The sequence below is a fragment of the Perognathus longimembris genome, chromosome 18 (genome assembly GCF_023159225.1).
Source record: "Perognathus longimembris pacificus isolate PPM17 chromosome 18, ASM2315922v1, whole genome shotgun sequence".
In the NCBI taxonomy this organism is placed as follows: domain Eukaryota; kingdom Metazoa; phylum Chordata; class Mammalia; order Rodentia; family Heteromyidae; genus Perognathus; species Perognathus longimembris.
Window position 1 is genome coordinate 53,887,915 of NC_063178.1, and position 18,936 is coordinate 53,906,850.

Here is an 18,936-nt window from a genome sequence, read left to right on the forward strand (position 1 = left end):
TACTAGAGGCAAAATCGAATATTAATTCGATTCTTCTTATATACCATACTATGTATGGATACATATGTACATATATACACACATACTCATGTGTGTACATGTCCTTATAATGTCATTTCCTTTATGAAATTGTTAATTACTCAGATTTTTCTTTGAAATTATGAGATTATTTGATTTTTATGTATATAACAATATATGTAATACCAAATTAATGTTGCAGCTGGTTTTTATGACTAGTTTCATTATGATGTAAAATTTAAAACACACACCAGCAATCTAAGAGATTAAAGAATACATAATTTAAAAAGCAGAGAACTTTAGTTAAAATTCTTGTTCCCACTTACACTAACTTTCTTTTTTTTTTTTTTTTTTTTTTGGCCAGTCCTGGGGCTTGGACTCAGGACCTGAGCACTGTCCCTGGCTGCTTGCTCAAGGCTAGCACTCTGCCACTTGAGCCACAGCGCCACTTCTGGCCTTTTCTGTATATGTGGTGCTGGGGAATTGAACCCAGGGCCTCATGTATCCAAGGCAAGCACTCTTGCCACTAGGCAATATCCCCAGCCCCTTACACTAACTTTCATTAACTCATTAAGCTAATTTCTTTAAATCACAATTTGTTACTTTGCTAAAACAGGACTTTCATGTCTTACAGCCTTATTGTAATACATTCTGAGATAGTAAGATGATGAGCAAATTATAAATAGAGTACAGATAAATGTAATATACTGGAAAGAAGATGGAATCTATGGATAAATGGACATCTTATTGCAAATTATTTTATTGTTATTATAATATTACATTACATAACATTACATTAGTTACGTGGTTTGCTGGCAAGTGAGTTAGTGGCTGGCATTGCCACTAAGCAGGAATTGGTTGAATTTGGGTGCAGACTGACATGTGAGCTTTGTTTTTTTTTTGTTTTTTTTTTTTGTTTTTTGGCCAGTCCTGGGGCTTGGACTCAGGGACTAAGCACTGTCCCTGGCTTCTTCTTGCTCAAGGCTAGCACTCTGCCACTTGAGCCACAGCGCCCCTTCCGGCCATTTTCTGTATATGTGGTGCTGGGGAATCGAACCCAGGGCCTCATGTATACGAGGCAAGCACTCTTGCCACTAGGCCATATCCCCAGCCCCTGTTTGTTTTTTTAACCAAGAAAATAGTTTATTTTTCTTTCTGCCCATAGAAGATAGTAGTAATACGCAATCACACTTGCCTCTCTTGATAGAAACTGTATTATTTGTACAAATAAAAATCCCCAAACACCCTGGCTTTGAAAGCGGGCTTAAAGAGGGTGGAAGGAGATTGTAGATCCCAAGCAGGGACAGCCCCAGTGAGTGAGAACTGGGGGGACTTGGAGATCTGGGGACCCCCTAGCCTCACAGTCTTTTGTGCCCACCATGCTCTCAGAACTGAGTAAGTGAACATGGGCATAAAAGACAGAGGTGACAGCTTGAAGAAAAAGCTGAGGAAACAGATGGTAACTGAAGGAACCAGGAGGGTGGAGTGATGAGACACCCTGTGTTTTTAGTATCTCTTACTGGTGTCAAAGTAAGAAAAGACTGGAGATTTTAAAAACAACACAGTCTGCAATGCAATACAAAAACAAACCAAATCAAACCAGACAGACATTTGCCAGAGAGCCTTAAGACAAAAAAAAGTCTAAAACTTTCCACAAGTTTTTAAGGTAAGTCCTGCTGGAAATGGAAATGAGCCTGGTGACTGTGTGGTGCTGTCCAGGCTGAGACCTCTCCATGTGCTAAAATGGCACTGCAAAGGGCAAGCACTAGATGGCATTTGCCAGATGCCATTTGATGCCTGGGAGCAAGGCAAAGAGGGTCCCAGAAAAGACTCAGTGAACTCCAGGGGAGAGCCTTCAATGTGCAATCCTGTACTTGCTGTTTCAGTGGAACTGGGTCTAACTGGAGACATGCGAAGATGTAACAGACCATTCCTCTGCAGCAGGCTTCCAGAAAGTTCTCCTTGAAGCAGGGAGACACAGTAAGGTCTTGGCATCATTAGCTACCACTGAGATCAGCTTGGTGAAGTCACCAGTGGTCATGCAGGAATGCTCCACCCACAGATCCTTCTGTGGTCTCAGGACATGTGTTGTTCTGCCATTTTAACACCATGCCAAGCGCAGGGTGGACTCCGGATGTGTACTCACTGTCTTGCCCATCTTCATGAGGAGCCCTTCCACTCTGAGAAAACCAGTAAGGTTTCTCCAATTCCACCAAGCAGGAGGCATACCACAGTTGCACTGGACAGGACCACATTGAACAAGAGTACAGACAACCCAGCTGTGACAACCTTAGCAAAGAAAATCCAGGCTGCACACTGCCTTGGGGCCAGAAGGCTTTTCAATTTAACTGTGGTGAGCATGAGAAAAAATCCTAAGATTCCACTGGAATCCATGGCAGCTGCCATGGAATCTGTGGAAGGACAGGAACAGGAAGCCCAGGACACTGGAGAGCTCACCTGTGGGATGAGATGCAACTGTCAGGTGCGCCACACTGAATATGTAGTTTATGTACTGCTGGTCAATGTCACTAATTGTGCTGGGCTTCGGGGATTTCCAAAGTAGTTTATAAGATCCTACATAGAATATGTGAATTACAGCCCAGAAATATCTATCTGGATTACACTGGGTGTCATTAAAGGGAAGGCAGACCACAGCAGCCAGGAGGAAGAGGACACTACAAGTCTTTGCGGGAGAGGTTTTCTCTTCGCGAACCCTGGTACCCACAAACAATAACTTCAGCTACATTGTGCAAAGTGAGAAGCACAGGAACAGCCAATCTGGACAAGTCTCTGGACCCAGCAGAGATTATCCCCACAAACACCATGGAAGTGGGAAGCCACGTGGAAATATCAGATTTTGAACAGCGGTTGATCTCCACCCAGCTCAGTTTCCATGACACATGTAGCAAAAATGCACCAACAAATGTCTGCCACCATTGGAATAAGGTAGGGTAGGTAAATTTTAGGACAGAAAGGACATACTTGTTCTAGAGGTAAAAAGCCAGTAGCAGATACAAAAGGTGAGGCCGACCAGGCTCTTCCTCCTGCCTATCTGTCAGCTTGTCCTCCACAGCAGGAGATGCTTGGCCTGCTCATCCCCAAAGTCCCAGGCCACCTCTGAGCTCTGTTTGTACACATCTGTTTTCTTAAAAAAGTAGGAGTAGCACACAAGACTAGCCCAACTACACTCATATCATATGTATTAATGTTCCATTGGCCATACTGATAACACAGCAAAAAACAAAAGGAAAACTCAGTCAGTCACAAACTGAAAATAAATTATATGAGAGTGGAAGTGTATCTCCTCACATGGGGTTTTGTTAAGAGAAAAATGAAATTTAAATAAGTTTCACAGACTGTCATATTCATGTAATTAATACTTAGTTATATGTTTGACTTTCACATTAATTAAAGAATGGAAAAGAGAGAAATGGCTTCTATCTTGTGGCTTTCTTTTGAAAATGGATCAAGTATCTCTAAGAGCCAGAGTCAAGGAGTAGGTAACATTGATAAATGATATACAAAACCTAACAGCATATTCTATATCCATATGAGATAAAGGATTAGTACAATCTTTATGTCAGGCCCATTATGGTGTTTGGGCCTGCCAGGAGTGTCCCTTTGAGTTATCTTTGTTGCTAACTTATCTGACTTCTATCTTCAAAATAAAATGACCCTAATTGGAAACTAATGGGGGGAGTCATTAGACTCTTTAATAAATAAATATTTTATAGTAAAAACTGGAAACATAAATTATGATACTTGAGTTGCATAAATGAGCACTTGATAAATGGTGAGTAAAACACAAAGATTTATGAGAGGTTCACTTTTACTTACTAAAGCAAATCTGTTTTGGTATAATTTTGTCATAAATTAACCTGATAATTTTATCAGAGATCTTAATATAAGAAGATATTGAAATACACTAATAATTCTGGGTTTTGACATTTGGAGTTTTGACAGTGCTGTTGACTTTTCTCGTAGATAGTCCACACGGTTGGTGTGAAGTGCGGGAGTATGATCCCCTGGCAAGACAGTGTATTTTTTTTAATTTTTTTTAGTGTTTGAAAATAATAGTACTTTTATTTGCGTAAGCATTCTGGGGAAAAACGTGTGTTGAATATAGTTTCTTGCTATGTTTCCTAACTTGTGATTATTTAAATTTTTTCTCATCAAGAGAGTTAAGTAGCACTCAAATCAAAAGTCCAATAAATCAAACTTCTCCTTTCTCCCACTTTTACATGCTCCATTCCAAACATCATTTCCCTGCAAAATTTCGACTTAGTCTCTCAAAAATCAATTCTATGAAAGTTTTCTGAAAGGCTCAGCAGTTTCTTTTAGTCTCTGAATGATTACAGTATTCTGTAAACCTGCTTCTCCAAGGGTGAGTGTCTCATCTAGCAATCTGAGGAAAGGAAGAGCTAGGGGAAAAGGAGGGCTTTTTTGAGGTGCTTGGTACTTTTCAATGAAGTCTTTGATGTGGCTTACCCTATGAGAAATATTAAATTTCTGGACAATTCTTTTCCCATTGGCTAACCAGATCTGTACATTCGTAATGGGTTCCAAGTTGTTCAGTGAAACAGCACATAAAGTATTTTTACTTTCAACTTCAATAATCTTTGCTTTTGAAACAAGTTTTGGTGTAGCACTTCCTAGTCTATGACCCTGTCCTGAGAAGGGCTGGAACACAGGCTTTGTCAATATACAACTTTGTCTTCAACTTTCACATCCACCTCCTCTTTATCAAAAAGACCCTGTAATTCTGCAGGTAATTCCCCCTTCTTGATGGAGTTCAGGAATTGTTGACTTGCACCATCCGAGTAAGTTCTAAAGTCATCGTTGACAGTGAACCCATTTTTCCACAATTTTATATGTATATCTACCCTGTTTCTTCTGTTCAGTTGGAGACAAGGATTTGGTACCAATCTTCTGAGCTTCCTCAAAAAGGCTGTCAACTAAGTGTTCACAATTCATTTGCTGGTTATCACTAAGAGTGTGGTTGTCAGATCCTGTGTCACAAACCCATTCTTCTTTTATACTTTCAAGATTGTCTACTTCTTTCATTCTATGTGTTTCCCCAGGCACGTGCTCAGTTAGCTCAGCACTCCCTGGCACTGTCCCGACTGCCGGGCATGCACACCAAAGTGCCTCCACCCTCCGCCACTGCCACCCTGCCACTCCTGCCACTCCTGACACTCCTCTCGGATTCAATTCCCTCTTGGTCTCCTCCAGGTGCTGAGGAGAAGCTCACGCCACGGGCGGGGCGGGGACCTCAAGAGGAAAATTTTATTTGGGATAGCAGTTTAAAGATTTTAGTCCTTGGTTTCTTGGCACTGTTGTTTTGGCCTGGTTGGAATATGTCAAGGGGACGGTTTTGTTAGTCCATGGCATCCAGAAGGAAGAGAAAAAGAAAGAAAAGGAAAGAAAGAAAGAAAGAAAGAAAGAAAGAAAGAAAGAAAGAAAGAAAGAAAGAAAGAAAGAAAGAAAGACAGGGAGAGAGGGAGAAAGAAGGGAGGAATGAAGGAAGGAAGAAAGAAAGAAAGAAAGAAAGAAAGAAAGAAAGAAAGAAAGAAAGAAAGAAAGAAAGAAAGGAAAGTAAGAAAGGAAAGGAAAGGAAAGAAAGAAAGAAAGAAAGAAAGAAAGAAAGAAAGAAAGAAAGAAAGAAAGAAAGAAAGAAAGGGTCTCAATATCCCCTTCAAAGGAATCCCGCATAACCCACATTTCTTCCACTAGGCTTCCCTTCCTAAAGGTCTCACCACTTCTCAATAGTGCCATAGACTTAGGACCTAGTCAAGGGTCCTGAGGGTGGGGCTTCTTAAGGTAAAAAATAGAGCTGTGAGCTATTTTTTGCAACTATCAGAATATTGCCCCAGTGTTTTTAAGGCAAATCAGCCATTTTGTTAATCTACTGTATTCTAAATTTTAGTCACTGGAATTTGTACAAAATATGTGTATGTATTGCATCAAAAGTCTTACTTTCAGAAATATGTACCTTACTGAACAGTAAACACTCAATAAATATTTATTAAATATAAATTCTAAATACCAGAGTATGCACTGACATATCTGATAATACACCAAGCCTGACAATACACCAATACATCAAGTCTGACTTGATGGTCTCTTAAAGTTGAAGGGCATCAACTTACTTGCAGTATTGATGTCTGCACAATGTCATGAAGCATCTTGGACTGTTTTCTTAACAGAAATCAGTGTTGTTGTTGTCATTGTTGTTGTTTTTAAAAGCCAGGGTTGGTATTTCACATTCTTCTCTGTGTTTAACTAGGCCCAACTACCAAGTATTTGTGTATTTTGGGAGATAAAAATCTTTCATGCAAAATGAAACTGTTTAATTAAATAGAGAGATAAATGGTAATAAAGGCTAGCATAGATTTCTGGATCAAGACATAGCACTGAAAGAAGCTTCTCCCATGTGATTCTGGACATTACAGTAGAGTCAACAAAGGACAGGCTCTTTTATGAAGAGAGAAAGAGAAAAGGTATTTGAAATGACAGAAATGATAGGACACCTGAGAAGCACAAAGAAACAGGAAATCTAATCAGAGGTAAGTAAGATCTCTAATGCTAGCTCTCGAACAATGAAGGGAATCTGAAAAGAGAACCACAAAGAAGGCCAGGCAGCGCAACTGACTGATAGGGCCAGCCACAGGACATGCTTGAATTTCTCACAAGCTTTAAACTCACTGTGGAGACCTCATGTGGCAGTGACTCCTCCTCCAGTGACTGGCCAGCACTGGAGAAGAAATTCATTTTGTTGCTTTCCATATCTCAGAGATATCTACATGGGTACCATCATAAGAGAAGATCTATTTGAGATTAAGTTACTCTAGGAAAAAAAAACATGGGAAAAACTGCATGTCAAGAAATCTTAGGGTGTTCACCTATGGTGTTTAGATAGGACATAGTCATAGAAGAAAGAGGGTCAGGGCTGGGAATATGGCCTAGTGGCAAGAGTGCTTGCCTCATATACATGAAGCCCTGGGTTTGATTCCCCAGCACCACATTTATAGAAAATAGCTAGAAGTGGCGCTGTAGCTCAAGTGATAGAATGCTTGGCTTGAGCAAAACAGAAGCTAGAGACAGTGCTCAGGCCATGAGTACAAAGCCCAGGACTGGCAGGAAGAAGAAGAAGAAGAAGAAGAAGAAGAAGAAGAAGAAGAAGAAGAAGAAGAAGAAGAAGAAGAAGAAGAAGAAGAAGAAGAAGACAAAGCAAAAGTAGCAGCTCCGAGGGCAGTGCCCAGGCCCTAAGTGCAGGACTCAATGACTGGTTAACAAAAAGAAGAAAGAGGGTCAGACATTGACCATTCAGAAGTCTGGGCAATGGGGAATTCCTACTGTGATGGCTAAGGGAATCAATGTTCCCACTGTCTGTGGTGAGATTATGCCCAATTGCCAGTGAATTATCACAGAGATTGAGAGTACAGGCTGCTGAACATAGTTTGCTGCAGCATGGACTAAGAACTCTGCACTCCTGGATCACACACACACACACACACACACACACACACACACACACACACTTCTATTTTTCCTATGCTCATCAATCCTTCAAGATTTTGAATACTCTAGGGACTATTACTACGGGTAGTGGTGGATTCCCTCAGTTCTTCCATATGTATATATATACATATATATAAATTTATTTATTTATTATCAAACTGAATTACAGCGAGGTTACAGTTTCATACCTTAGGCATTGGATACCTTTCTTGTACTGTTTTTTCCCTCTTCCCTCGTTCCCCCTCCCCCTCCCCCTTTCCCTTTCCCCCCACCATGAATTGTTCAGTTCATTTACACCAAACAGTGTTGCAAGTATTGCTTCTGTAGCTGTATGTCTTTTTTTTTACCCTGTGTGTCTCGATTTTGGTATTCCTTTTCAATTTCCTAGTTCTAACACTAGTATACACGGTTTCCAATATACTCAGATAATATACAGAGACAGTGTAGGTACAACCACAGGAGGGTGATACAAGGAGAACATCATTAATTGAAGCTACAGTTACACATGGCACCTTGAATGTAGTTACAACTGTGTTATAACTATCGTTTCCATAACATGGAGTTCATTTAACTTAGCATCATCTTATGTGTTCATAGGGTATAGCTATTAGGCTGTTATGATTCTTTGTTGTGACTTGCCTAAACCTGTGCTAATTATTCCCTATAAAGGAGACCATAGAGTCCATGTTTCTTTGGGTCTGGGTCACTTCACTTAATATAAGTTTTTCCAAGTCCTTCCATTTCCTTACAAATGGGGCAATGCCATTATTTCTGATAAAGGCATAAAATTCCATTGTTTATATGTACCACATTTTCCTCTCCCCTATGACCCAGCAGCCCCACTTTTGGGTATCTATCCAAAAGACCACAAACAAAATCACACTAAAGCCACCAGCACAACAATGTTCATCGCAGCACAATTTGTCATAGCTAGAATCTAGAACCTACCCAGATGCCACTCAGTAGACGAATGGATCAGGAAAAAACAAAAAACAAAAAACAAACAAACAAATATATATATATATATTTCCACACGTACATGCTTGGTTGTTGGCAGCTTTGAAGGCACACAAAAGATGGGGTCTTGTACAAGAGGGAATCTGTGGTGTCCTTAGGCTTCAAAGCACATTGACATTAGCAGCAGCTCTGGGTATGCAAAGAAGAGAAGCAGCTAAATCAAATGCAGACAAGAATCTGATAACTGTCCCTTGAACAGCCTGTCCTTTAGCCTACAAACAACACAGACCTGAATAGGGTTGTTGCTATTATGAATTTTTTTTTCGCCTCTCTGAATGGTATAGGGACTGAATCCCTAAGAGGTGTCCCTGCCGGACCAGCCGGCAGGGAAACAGGAATCCTGACTGAGGGGCGGTGGGGATAAGGAAAAGGAAAAATAAGGCAAGAGAAAAAAGACAAGAGACAAAGATGGGGTACGGGAGGTCTGCAGCCGTAAGGTTGAACCTCAAGACTACAGCCAAGTTTATTCTTAACTTCCAGCTTATATGCAGTTTTGGAACCAGGGAATAGCATAGGGTAGTTAAAATTTAAGAACACACAGGGGCTTTGAAGTTCGCAAACATTTGATTATGGTAAACACAGGAAAAGGTAGATTAACACAGGAATCTACTCCTGTGGACATAGCAAGGTGCAGACAATGGCAAAGCAATTCCAGATAGTGCCCATGAGCAAAGGTCCTTGCATCTGGTACATCCTAGTGATAACAGCACAGCCAGTGGTAAGAATGAATCTAGCTGCAAGTTTGGCTCCCGACATTCTGGCGACATCAGCACGGCCAGAGGTCAGGATGAGCTTAGCTGCTAGCTCAGCTCCCGACAGTGTCCTCCAAGTAAAACAAGTCCTCAGCAAATGTGCTAATTGCAACCTAGAAGCACAATAAATATGAATAACAGTCAATATGACTCCTCTAAGAGCCTTCAGATCTTCAATAACCAAATCCAAACACACTAGAATGGTTGAAATTCTGGACCAAAATTTGAAGTCTACTTTTTGGGGTTTGGTTTCATTTTGGTGATATTGTGGTTTGAACTTTGCACTTGGTTGGAAGTTATCTGCCACTTGGAAGATGCTCTGCCACTTGTCTCCTACCGCCATATCTCAAAGTCTAGTTTTAGAAAACATCAATGACATTGGATAGGACTGCAATTCAAGACCTGGAGGAAAATATTTCTAAAAATTGAATGAAAAATTCCACCAGGAGTCTGAGATTCTGCATTTAAAAAATAAAAAATAGAAATAATAGAATGAAATTTTTCAATAAATCAAGTAAAAATACACAGTGGAACATGTCATCAACAGATTAGATCAAACAGATGTAAGAATATGAATGAGTGAAGAAAAATTGAAAAACAGATAGATTTCAATGACAGGAACAAAGTAAATGGACCACAACTTTCAAAATCACAGTGATATGGCCATGGAATCAAATCTAAAAGTCTATCAGGTAGAAAAGGAAAGTGAAGTGAAAATGAAAAGCGAAGAAAATATGTTCAGTGATGTTATAGCAGAAAATTCCACAAATCTAAGGAATGTCATACAGGAAGTATTTAGAATCCAAATTGAAATGATTAGAAAAGAACTTCTTTTTGTCACATTGCAGTCAGTGAACAATAGAACAGGAAGGAATACTGATGCCTGCAAGAAAAATAATTTGCCATCTTACTTAGAATGGTAAATAGCATGATATTTACATCAGCCTCTAATCAGAGTCACAAAAGCCAGAGTTTATAATAAAGTATTTCAAGCTCAGAAAGTGTATATCTGACACTAAATATTTCTGTATTCAGGAAAGTTATGCCTTAAAATTGGTGGAAAAAATAAAGACTTTCCAACATATGCATAGAACAAGGAAATTTGTGAACATTAAAGACACTTAAAGAATTCTACACATAGATGAAAGTGAGAGTCAGCAACGTGAGAGCTCATGGAAGAAAATGTTTCATATGAGGAATGGAAAAGTGAATAAGAATAAATGAATAAAACATGTTCAACTTATAAACCAGTAAATTCCTAACATCAATAGGGTGAAATAAAAGAGAAACACTCAAATCAGTCAGGGGAAAATACAATGAAATTATTAAAACCAGAAAAGCCTTTCAAACTAAAATTAAAATCATTGTAACTATTCATTGGCTACAAGTGAAAAGTGGAATCATGGAAAGGGAAAGGATTGATAGTAATGTTCTAATTTTGATTTGATTTTGGGAACAAAGCAATTAAGAATAGCTATACCTAACTCTAACAAATTCAACCTCTGGAAAAGAAGTAGTCAGAAGAGGTAAAGACTGTGACATATATTAATAAAGGAACAAAGCCTCAAGAAGATATAATAGTGATAAAATCATATGCATCTAACTATAGTAGATCTAATTTTATGAAGCAACCATTATTGTATGTAAAGACACAGATCGGTTTCAAAGACAATAATTACGGGTGACTTTAATTCCCAATTCCTATCAACAGATGAATCTTCTAGAAAAAAAGTAACAAAGAATCATTACAGCCAGGTACCCACGGTTCATGCCTGTAATCCTAGCTATTCAGGAGGCTGAGATCTCAGAATCACAGTAAAAACCCAGACTGGGCAGGAAAGTCTGTGAGACACTTATCTCCAATTAGTCACCAGATAACCAGAAGTGTTGCTGGTGGCTCAAAGTGGTAGAGTGCTAGCCTTGAGCTGAAGAGATCAGGGACAGCATGCAGGCCAAAAGTTCAGTCTCCATGACCGACCAAAAATAAAGCATTAGAATTAAACTACCCCACTATCCAAATCGACTTAAAAATATCTAAAGCATATCCTTCCAACAGCTTTGGAATATACATTCTTCCTAGATCAGGCTTTCTCCAAAATATATCACATTTTAAGCCATAAAGCAAATCTTAACAAATTTAAGAAAACTAAAATAACATGTTTTAATTCACCAGATTAAGAAAGATAAATCAATTATATATCAAGAGTGATTGCAGAATCAATACAAATAGCATAGAAGTTGAATACTAAACTTTAATTTTCAGTAGTTCCTTGAAGAAATAAGAGAAGAAATTTAAAATTTTCTAGAATCAAATGAAAATAAAAACACAAGAAATTTGTACTTGTAAGACACAGTAAAGGGAGTCATAAAAATGCTATGAATGCATGCATTAAATATGTCATAAAATCTAAAATAAATAACCTAATAATAGACTTTCAGATCTTAGAAAAATAAGATCAATCTAACTACAAACTTCGTAGATAGAAAAGTCTAATAAAATTCAGACTTAGTTAATGAAATGAACATTAAGAGAATAATATGATAATTAATAAAACAAAGAACTGGCTCTTGAAATGATAGGCACATAAGACAGATCAAGCTTTAGATAATAAAAAGCTAAGAGAGAGAGAAGACCCAAATTTATGTAATTAGAAACAAACTTGGCTATTATAACAGATATCAATAAAATTTAGAGAATAAGTTTTTTTAAAATTCACAATAAAAATAAGAGGCAAAATCTAGAAGAAATAAGTATTTAGATACGTATGACCTACCAAAATTGGGCCCAGGGAATAAACACAAGTTAAAGTACCTATAACAAGTAATGACATCTAGTCAGTAATAGAATCCCACAATAAGTAAGTAAAACCCCAGTATTTACTCGATGGATTCATAGCCCGACCCTCAGAAAAAAATTGGAAAACAGAGGAAACCAAAGATTATTGTAGGGGCTGGGAATATTGCCTAGTGGGTAGAGTGCTTGCCTTGGATACATGAAACGTTGGGTTAGATTCCGCAGCACCACATATATAGAAAAAGCCAGAAATGGTGCTATGATTCAAGTGGTAGAGTGCTAGCCTTGGGCAAAACAAACTGGGGACAGTGCTCAGACCCTGAGGCCAAGCCCCAGGACTGGCAAAAAAAAACCAAAAAAACAAGAAACCAACAAAAATTATTGGAAGCATGAGAGTGAGTGACTTCATGAAGTGAGAGATTTTATGCATCTGTGAAAGCATCACCATTATAGCATATCAAAGCATCACCCTGTTAGAGGAATGAAATAAAGAAGAGAGTAAGACCTGTTTTGCTAAAACAAATGGCATTATTTTCTCATCTCTTAGGGGTGACCACCTGGGATTGGACTCAAGCAGAGAAAACATTCTCAGTTTATGAGATTATGTGCAAAGTTCTCAAGGTTTGATCAATAAGTAGAGGCTATATTAATGGTGTTTCCTCGGTAAGTAGTGGTTTAGAACTCTAATCAGCTCATGAACAAAAACCTATGGATATGAAAGGATAAAATATGAAAACAAAAAAGGGAGGCATGTAACATGAGAAAATTCAACGTGCAAACAAATGCATGGGAATGTAATTAGAAGCTTGTGTAACTACCAGCCTGGATTGCCATTCCTCAGTCAAGGAAAGACAAGTTAAGGCTTGGCAAAGGAACATCAGGAAAAAGTAGAAAATTACATCCAGTCTAACTATAAATCTTCAATTGTTTAACACATTTATTTAGTAGTAGGATTTTAATTCAGGTTTTTAATTCAGGATTTTAATTGGTTACGAAGGAGCTCTACCACTTGCACCACACACCTTAACCTCTATTTTTTGCTTTGTTTTGTTTCCTAACTAAAATTTGGAAAATATTTGATAAAGCTTGAAATTAGAAAATTTGGGCAAAATAGGAATTTTTTATTTGATTTTTTGTAGAGTCTGGTCCATCTCTATGCACATGTAAAAGAATATGTATACCAATATTGTAGATATTTTGTGTACAAAATTATTGCAACTGCAAGTCATTAAAAGTTCTGAAAATTTCCAAATGGTTTAATATCCTTCTGAAGAGTTAAAATAGGAACAGTTTGTCCAGTTGGTTTTTAAAATAAATGTTATAGTGCATGTTTAAGTTATGTAGCATGATGCTCTCTGATACATGATAAAAAGAAAGAAGTACCACAATGAAGCAAATTCACCCACCTATCATTTCGTAAAGTCACCAAGTTATTTTTCGTTTGTTAGCAAGCTCAGGTCAAATCTCCACACTCAATAAATGGTATAATTTTGTTACTGATAAGTTTCACAGTCCACATTAGTCATATTGCCACTCAAATAAATACTTTAAAACCTGTAAAATACAATGAATATTGAAAGAAGGTAGCAATTTACATAAATAGTTACATTTCGCCTAGCATAATGCTAAACTTAATGAGAAAAATTGAATTCACTAGAGTAGTTTTCACCTGAGATATTCTATTTAAATGAGAGTATTTGAAAATAGCAAACAATTAAGCATAATTAAGAGTAAAGTGTATAGGCTTGAATATTCATTAATGTTGATAGTAGCTTTAATAAAGTACTAATAGTTAGATTTGACCATGGGAGACACCTGTGGTTTAAGCAAATAAAATTATGACCCAAATGCAGTTTGGAGGCCCATTAATGTCCTTAATCTGAAAAATTTAGTGCCAAATGGATAATTTGGCATGGTTATAATTTTCTATGCCAGTTAGACTTTAAACACATAAATAAATGCTTTCTGGTGAAGGCAACTTTATTTAACAGTGATTATAGTCATAATGTGATTGATTTACTATAGTTTTATAACCCAGACTACAAAAATAGCACATATATAATCGTATTAACATTGTGCTTGAGATGTATCACTCTATCTTATATGTGAATTATGAGTATGTACTTTATCAGTTGAATATCGCATTGTAGTTTGAATTTTAAATCCAAAAAAAATCAATCCATGGATAGAAGATTGAACTGTGTCTCATATAAGCCCCAAATCATTTTATATTTTTCATATCATTTTAATTTTATTCTCCATATTTCTTTATGTTCTCAAAATATTCATACAAGTAACATTACCATAATCTGATACCAATGAAAAAAACTCATTGTTTATTACGTGGTGCTGGTGATGGAACTTGAGGCCCCACACATCCGAGACTCCACCACTGGGCGATAACCCAGGCTACATTTGTTCATTTTTCTTTTCAAGCTCTGTACTGTAAAGAAACACCAGTAAGTGCAAAATGCGTTTCTTGATAATTTGTGCCAAGTGGAAGAACTCTTAGGCCAAAGGTTGATTACTTTTCTGCCTTGACTGCTGAACCTGAGCACCGTGGTTTGCATGCATCAGAATTGTTTTTAAGTAATATCCAGGAAAGTAAGACTGGAAACCTAGAAAATGGTGAAGAGGAGACTGGTGGAGGAAGGAGTGAATTGACTGCCAGCTCTGAAATACTAATCAATCACCGGGAGAAGAGTGAGACTGGTAATCAGAGAAGGCTGAACAGGCTACGCAATATGAAATGACACTTGAAATATCAGCTGAGTCCATAGCAATGAAGTTGACATTTTGCTTACAATGTGAGTGAAGGTTGGTTGTTTCTTTTTTCCCCGTAAATGTTTTGAGTAGGGGAGTGACATGATCTGATTTAAATACTAAAAATGAAAGCAAATTTGCAGAATACTGCGGGAGCCAATGTGAATTGACAGTGGCTGGGGCTGAGGCCCAGTAAGGGAGGTATTGAGAAACGGTTACATTAACTGTCTTGTTGGGAGGAAGCAGAGGAGCCTTGTTGATCTATGAGCTGTAGAAGGTAGGAAAAACACCAGACAGTGAATGACTGAAAATAGGGACCTCAGGGAGAGGAGGGCATGCTAGTCATTTTAGTCTCCTTTTTTATTGTGTCTACTTTTTAATAGTTGGCCCTTTGACCTCATCATCAAGGTGCTATCTGTAGTGCATCCGTATACAATGCTTTATGTATTTGGTGGCTTGAGGCCTTAGCCACTATGGTATCTGCTCAGTGGTTCATGATCAACTAGCAATGACTTTCTCGATGGGAATCTGGCCTTTGTGGAAGACAGAGCCTCAGAAGCAACACCCCACTCAGGAGTACAGGGCTCCTGCTGGTCAGAGGACGACAGGTGTCGATGCCTGTGATGGATGATTGTAGTTTTGAATGAGGAAAATGAACTCGATTATACCGGTCTTGAAGGATTGATGAATTTTGATTGTTGAATGAAGATGAGGAAATTTAGTCATAATTAAGGCACAAAATGGTACAGAAGCATGACAAGAAGGAACATGAAGTACTGTATAGCTTACGAAGTGAATACATAAAAAGAAATCTTCATTAATTCCTTTGTGTAACAAAGTCAGTCTCTGTGAACACTGAACACTAGGGGCCATTCTCTCAGTACACCAGTTAAGAGACATTCTCAAACAGTTTCCTGACACCCAGGACTACAGCTTGAGGTGGTAGAAACACCCTTTTCTCAGGTGCTGCTGCCTCATGCTTGTGATCCTAGTACTCAGAAGGCTGAGATCTGAGGATAGAGGTCCAAAGTCATTTCTGGAAGGAACGTCTGTGAGATTATCTCCAATTAATCCAGGAAAAGCTGGAAGTAATGCTGTGGCTCAAGTGGTAGAGAACTCACTTTGAGCAAAAGGAGCCCAGGGACAGAGCCCAGGCCCAGAGTTCAAACCACTGGACTGGTAAAAGTTTAAAAATGGAAAGAAACAAAAAGAGATATAAAGGAAGAAATGAGTTTAAAGACCATCTTTCTGAATATCTGCTAAAGAGAAGGGAGAAGGCAACTGTGCCAATGCATTCCTAGGACAGTATAATCAAAGAATAGGCCAGGGAATTTACAAATACAGGCAAATAAAAATAGCATTTTTCAGGATGTGAAGGGAAACAGATGGTTCACAGAATGGGGCTGGGAAAATAGCCAGGGTAAAGGATTCTAAGCATCCTTTGGGGTCTTTGTTCTTAGAGACCAGAGACTCCGCACAGACAACTGGATGGAAGAGAAATTACATTAGAGATAAATCCAAGAATCATTTTTACCCCATTACATTGAGATTTAACGGATCAGCAAGAGTTGTATACATCTCAGATTTGTCATGGAATGTTTTGATTACAGACATATTGTGAAATTATTGCTAATATCAAACTAAAACATTCACCACCTAGATTGAATCCAGCCTGTGCAGGAAACTCCCTGACACAAGTGTCTCCAGTTAACTAGCAAAAATCTATAAATGGAGCTACGTCTCAAATAGTAGATTACCATCCTTGAGTGAAAATGCTAAAGATAAGCCAATAACTTAATGGATGTAACCTATGCACACAGTACCTGGGTTACAAAAACGGATTCGCATATTGTAGCTGAGTTATTGTTCTGTAACATTATATTACTATATAATTACAAATAGAACAAATAAATGTTAAATCATGGTATTTTGTTACCATATTATGTTTGTTAGCACAGGTACAATCCCATTCATAATGCTGTATGGCTTTAATTCACTTGTGTGCAGACAGTTATACAGTAGACAGCTACTGTGATTTTTGGCAATTTCCTTTATCATTACATTGTGAATGCTATGTTGTGAGAAAATGCTCAGAATAGAACTAAATTCTTTTGTGGGTATTTTATTTCTGGGTAAAAAAAATCTTATATGGATCCCCAGGCACAATCTGTATCAAAAAAGTAATTAATACTTTGAGAAATAATTAAATACACTTATGATTCAAGTGGCTTATGAAAATTGATGGTTTATATGGGATTTTAAAGAACAGGCTGCATTTTTAAATACACCCAAATAAGCAAATAACTGAGTAAAGAAATACAATAACTCTTCACCTGAGACTGTTTCACATGGCTTCAGTTAAGGTGAGCTGAAGTTTCCTAAAGGCATTTTTATTCCTGTGAAAATATCTTAGTCACTCACTCCCAAAATTCATTGTATCTATGTTTACTTTTAGACACATTTTAACATTTTCTATATGAGTTAAAGTCTGTATATGTGGGCAAATTAAACACTTACAGTAAGTTAAAAATTGTGCTGTACTGATAATGATGGAGAAGACAGAAAATCAAGTTATGCCAACAAGTGCGAGAATAAGAATAAAATAATCCTAATAATGCAGAACTACCAGGAAAAGGACAAAAATCCACCTACTATAGACCTGCCAACTTCAATGTTTGTAACTAGTGCTCTTTCATCAAAAATGTAAATAGATGAATTTATACTGCTCAAGACACACATGAATGTATACTGCTTAGAAACAATTCTATGTCTTCTGCTCATTTTTAGCAAGACACATGATTAATACACAAATTCGAGAAGCCCATGCAGATGACTTCTTGACAGAGGTGTTCTTGGATTTTAACCAGAGCTCTGGTTCTTCACCGGCAATCTCCAACATGGTAGTCACACACCACATGTGAATGGTGTGGAATTGGACCAGGACTGGTTTGGGCTGAAAATACACAGTATATATTGGATTTTGAAGACCTAGTAGAATGAAGGCAAACTATCTCATTCATAATTTTACATTGGCTTCTCATTAAAATGGCAATGCTTTTGAAATACTGTATTTTCAGATCCCATTTCTTGCCACTAGTTTTAGATATGGCTATTAGAAAATTTAAAACTTCCCCTGACTCATGTTGTATGGATGCTAAATATAGCTTGTAGAGAACAATTGCTCTTGCTTATAATAGTCTTCTTTAGGTAACACAAGTAAATAAGTACAGCCAATCATAGCCATGTGCCAAGTATGCCTTGTTATTCATGCAAGCACTACGTGATATGAACTGTAGGTTTTTGCATTAAATGATCTTAAACCTAATGAGGGTCAGTGTAACAAAGTGCCAGAGAGTTTCTTCTGATATTATTATTTGCTTTCATTTTATGATTAAGCCTTTGAAAGTTCTCCTTTCTTTCCAACAGAAAGTCAATTATTATTTGCTCTAATTGTCAATACATTTTCAGCATAATCATAAAAGCAATTGTAATGATGTAAAAATAACTTTTAACCATGCCCACTAGGTACCAATCACTGGAACAGGCACTTGACATTCAGATTCTTATTAGAAATGAAAATGGTAAACTCCTCCATTCAAACTTATGATCCCTTGAGACCCGTGACTCTGTCATATGCATAGAAGGTCTTGCAAACCATTCTTTCTCAATAAATATTTGTTGGGCGAAGGGATGGTTGAAGGGACATCGCATGGTAGCAGTGCTGCTCAAACCTTGGTATGCATACAAGGGATTGAGGCCTCTGGTTACTGAACAACCTACGAGGAATGCATATGACCAAGGACAAAGCAAGCCATCCCTTCCGACAAAGCATGCGTTTTCTTAATGGTGGGTAATTTAAATCCCATTTTATATCAGAGCAAAATGGAGGTATTGTGTGAGAGAGTGTTGGAATTTCATGAATTTTTAAAATAGAACACATAAGAGACTTTCAAAGAATGAGATCCTCCTGGTGAGCTTTGTGAGGCCAAATCCGTCACTGCTGACACCTCCACTCTTCATCCTCCAGTTGGTCTCATCTGAGTTTTGGTGCTGCTCAAAGGGGCAACAGCA

At 37.8% G+C, this 18,936-nt stretch overlaps 2 pseudogenes; both read right to left on the reverse strand.

The window, feature by feature from the left end:
* Nucleotides 1-2,178: 2,178 nt before the first annotated feature.
* Nucleotides 2,179-4,280, reverse strand: LOC125367091 (annotated as a pseudogene).
* A 40-nt stretch (nucleotides 4,281-4,320) lies between these two features.
* On the reverse strand, nucleotides 4,321-5,082 carry LOC125367225 (annotated as a pseudogene).
* Between the last annotated feature and the right edge of the window lie 13,854 nt (nucleotides 5,083-18,936).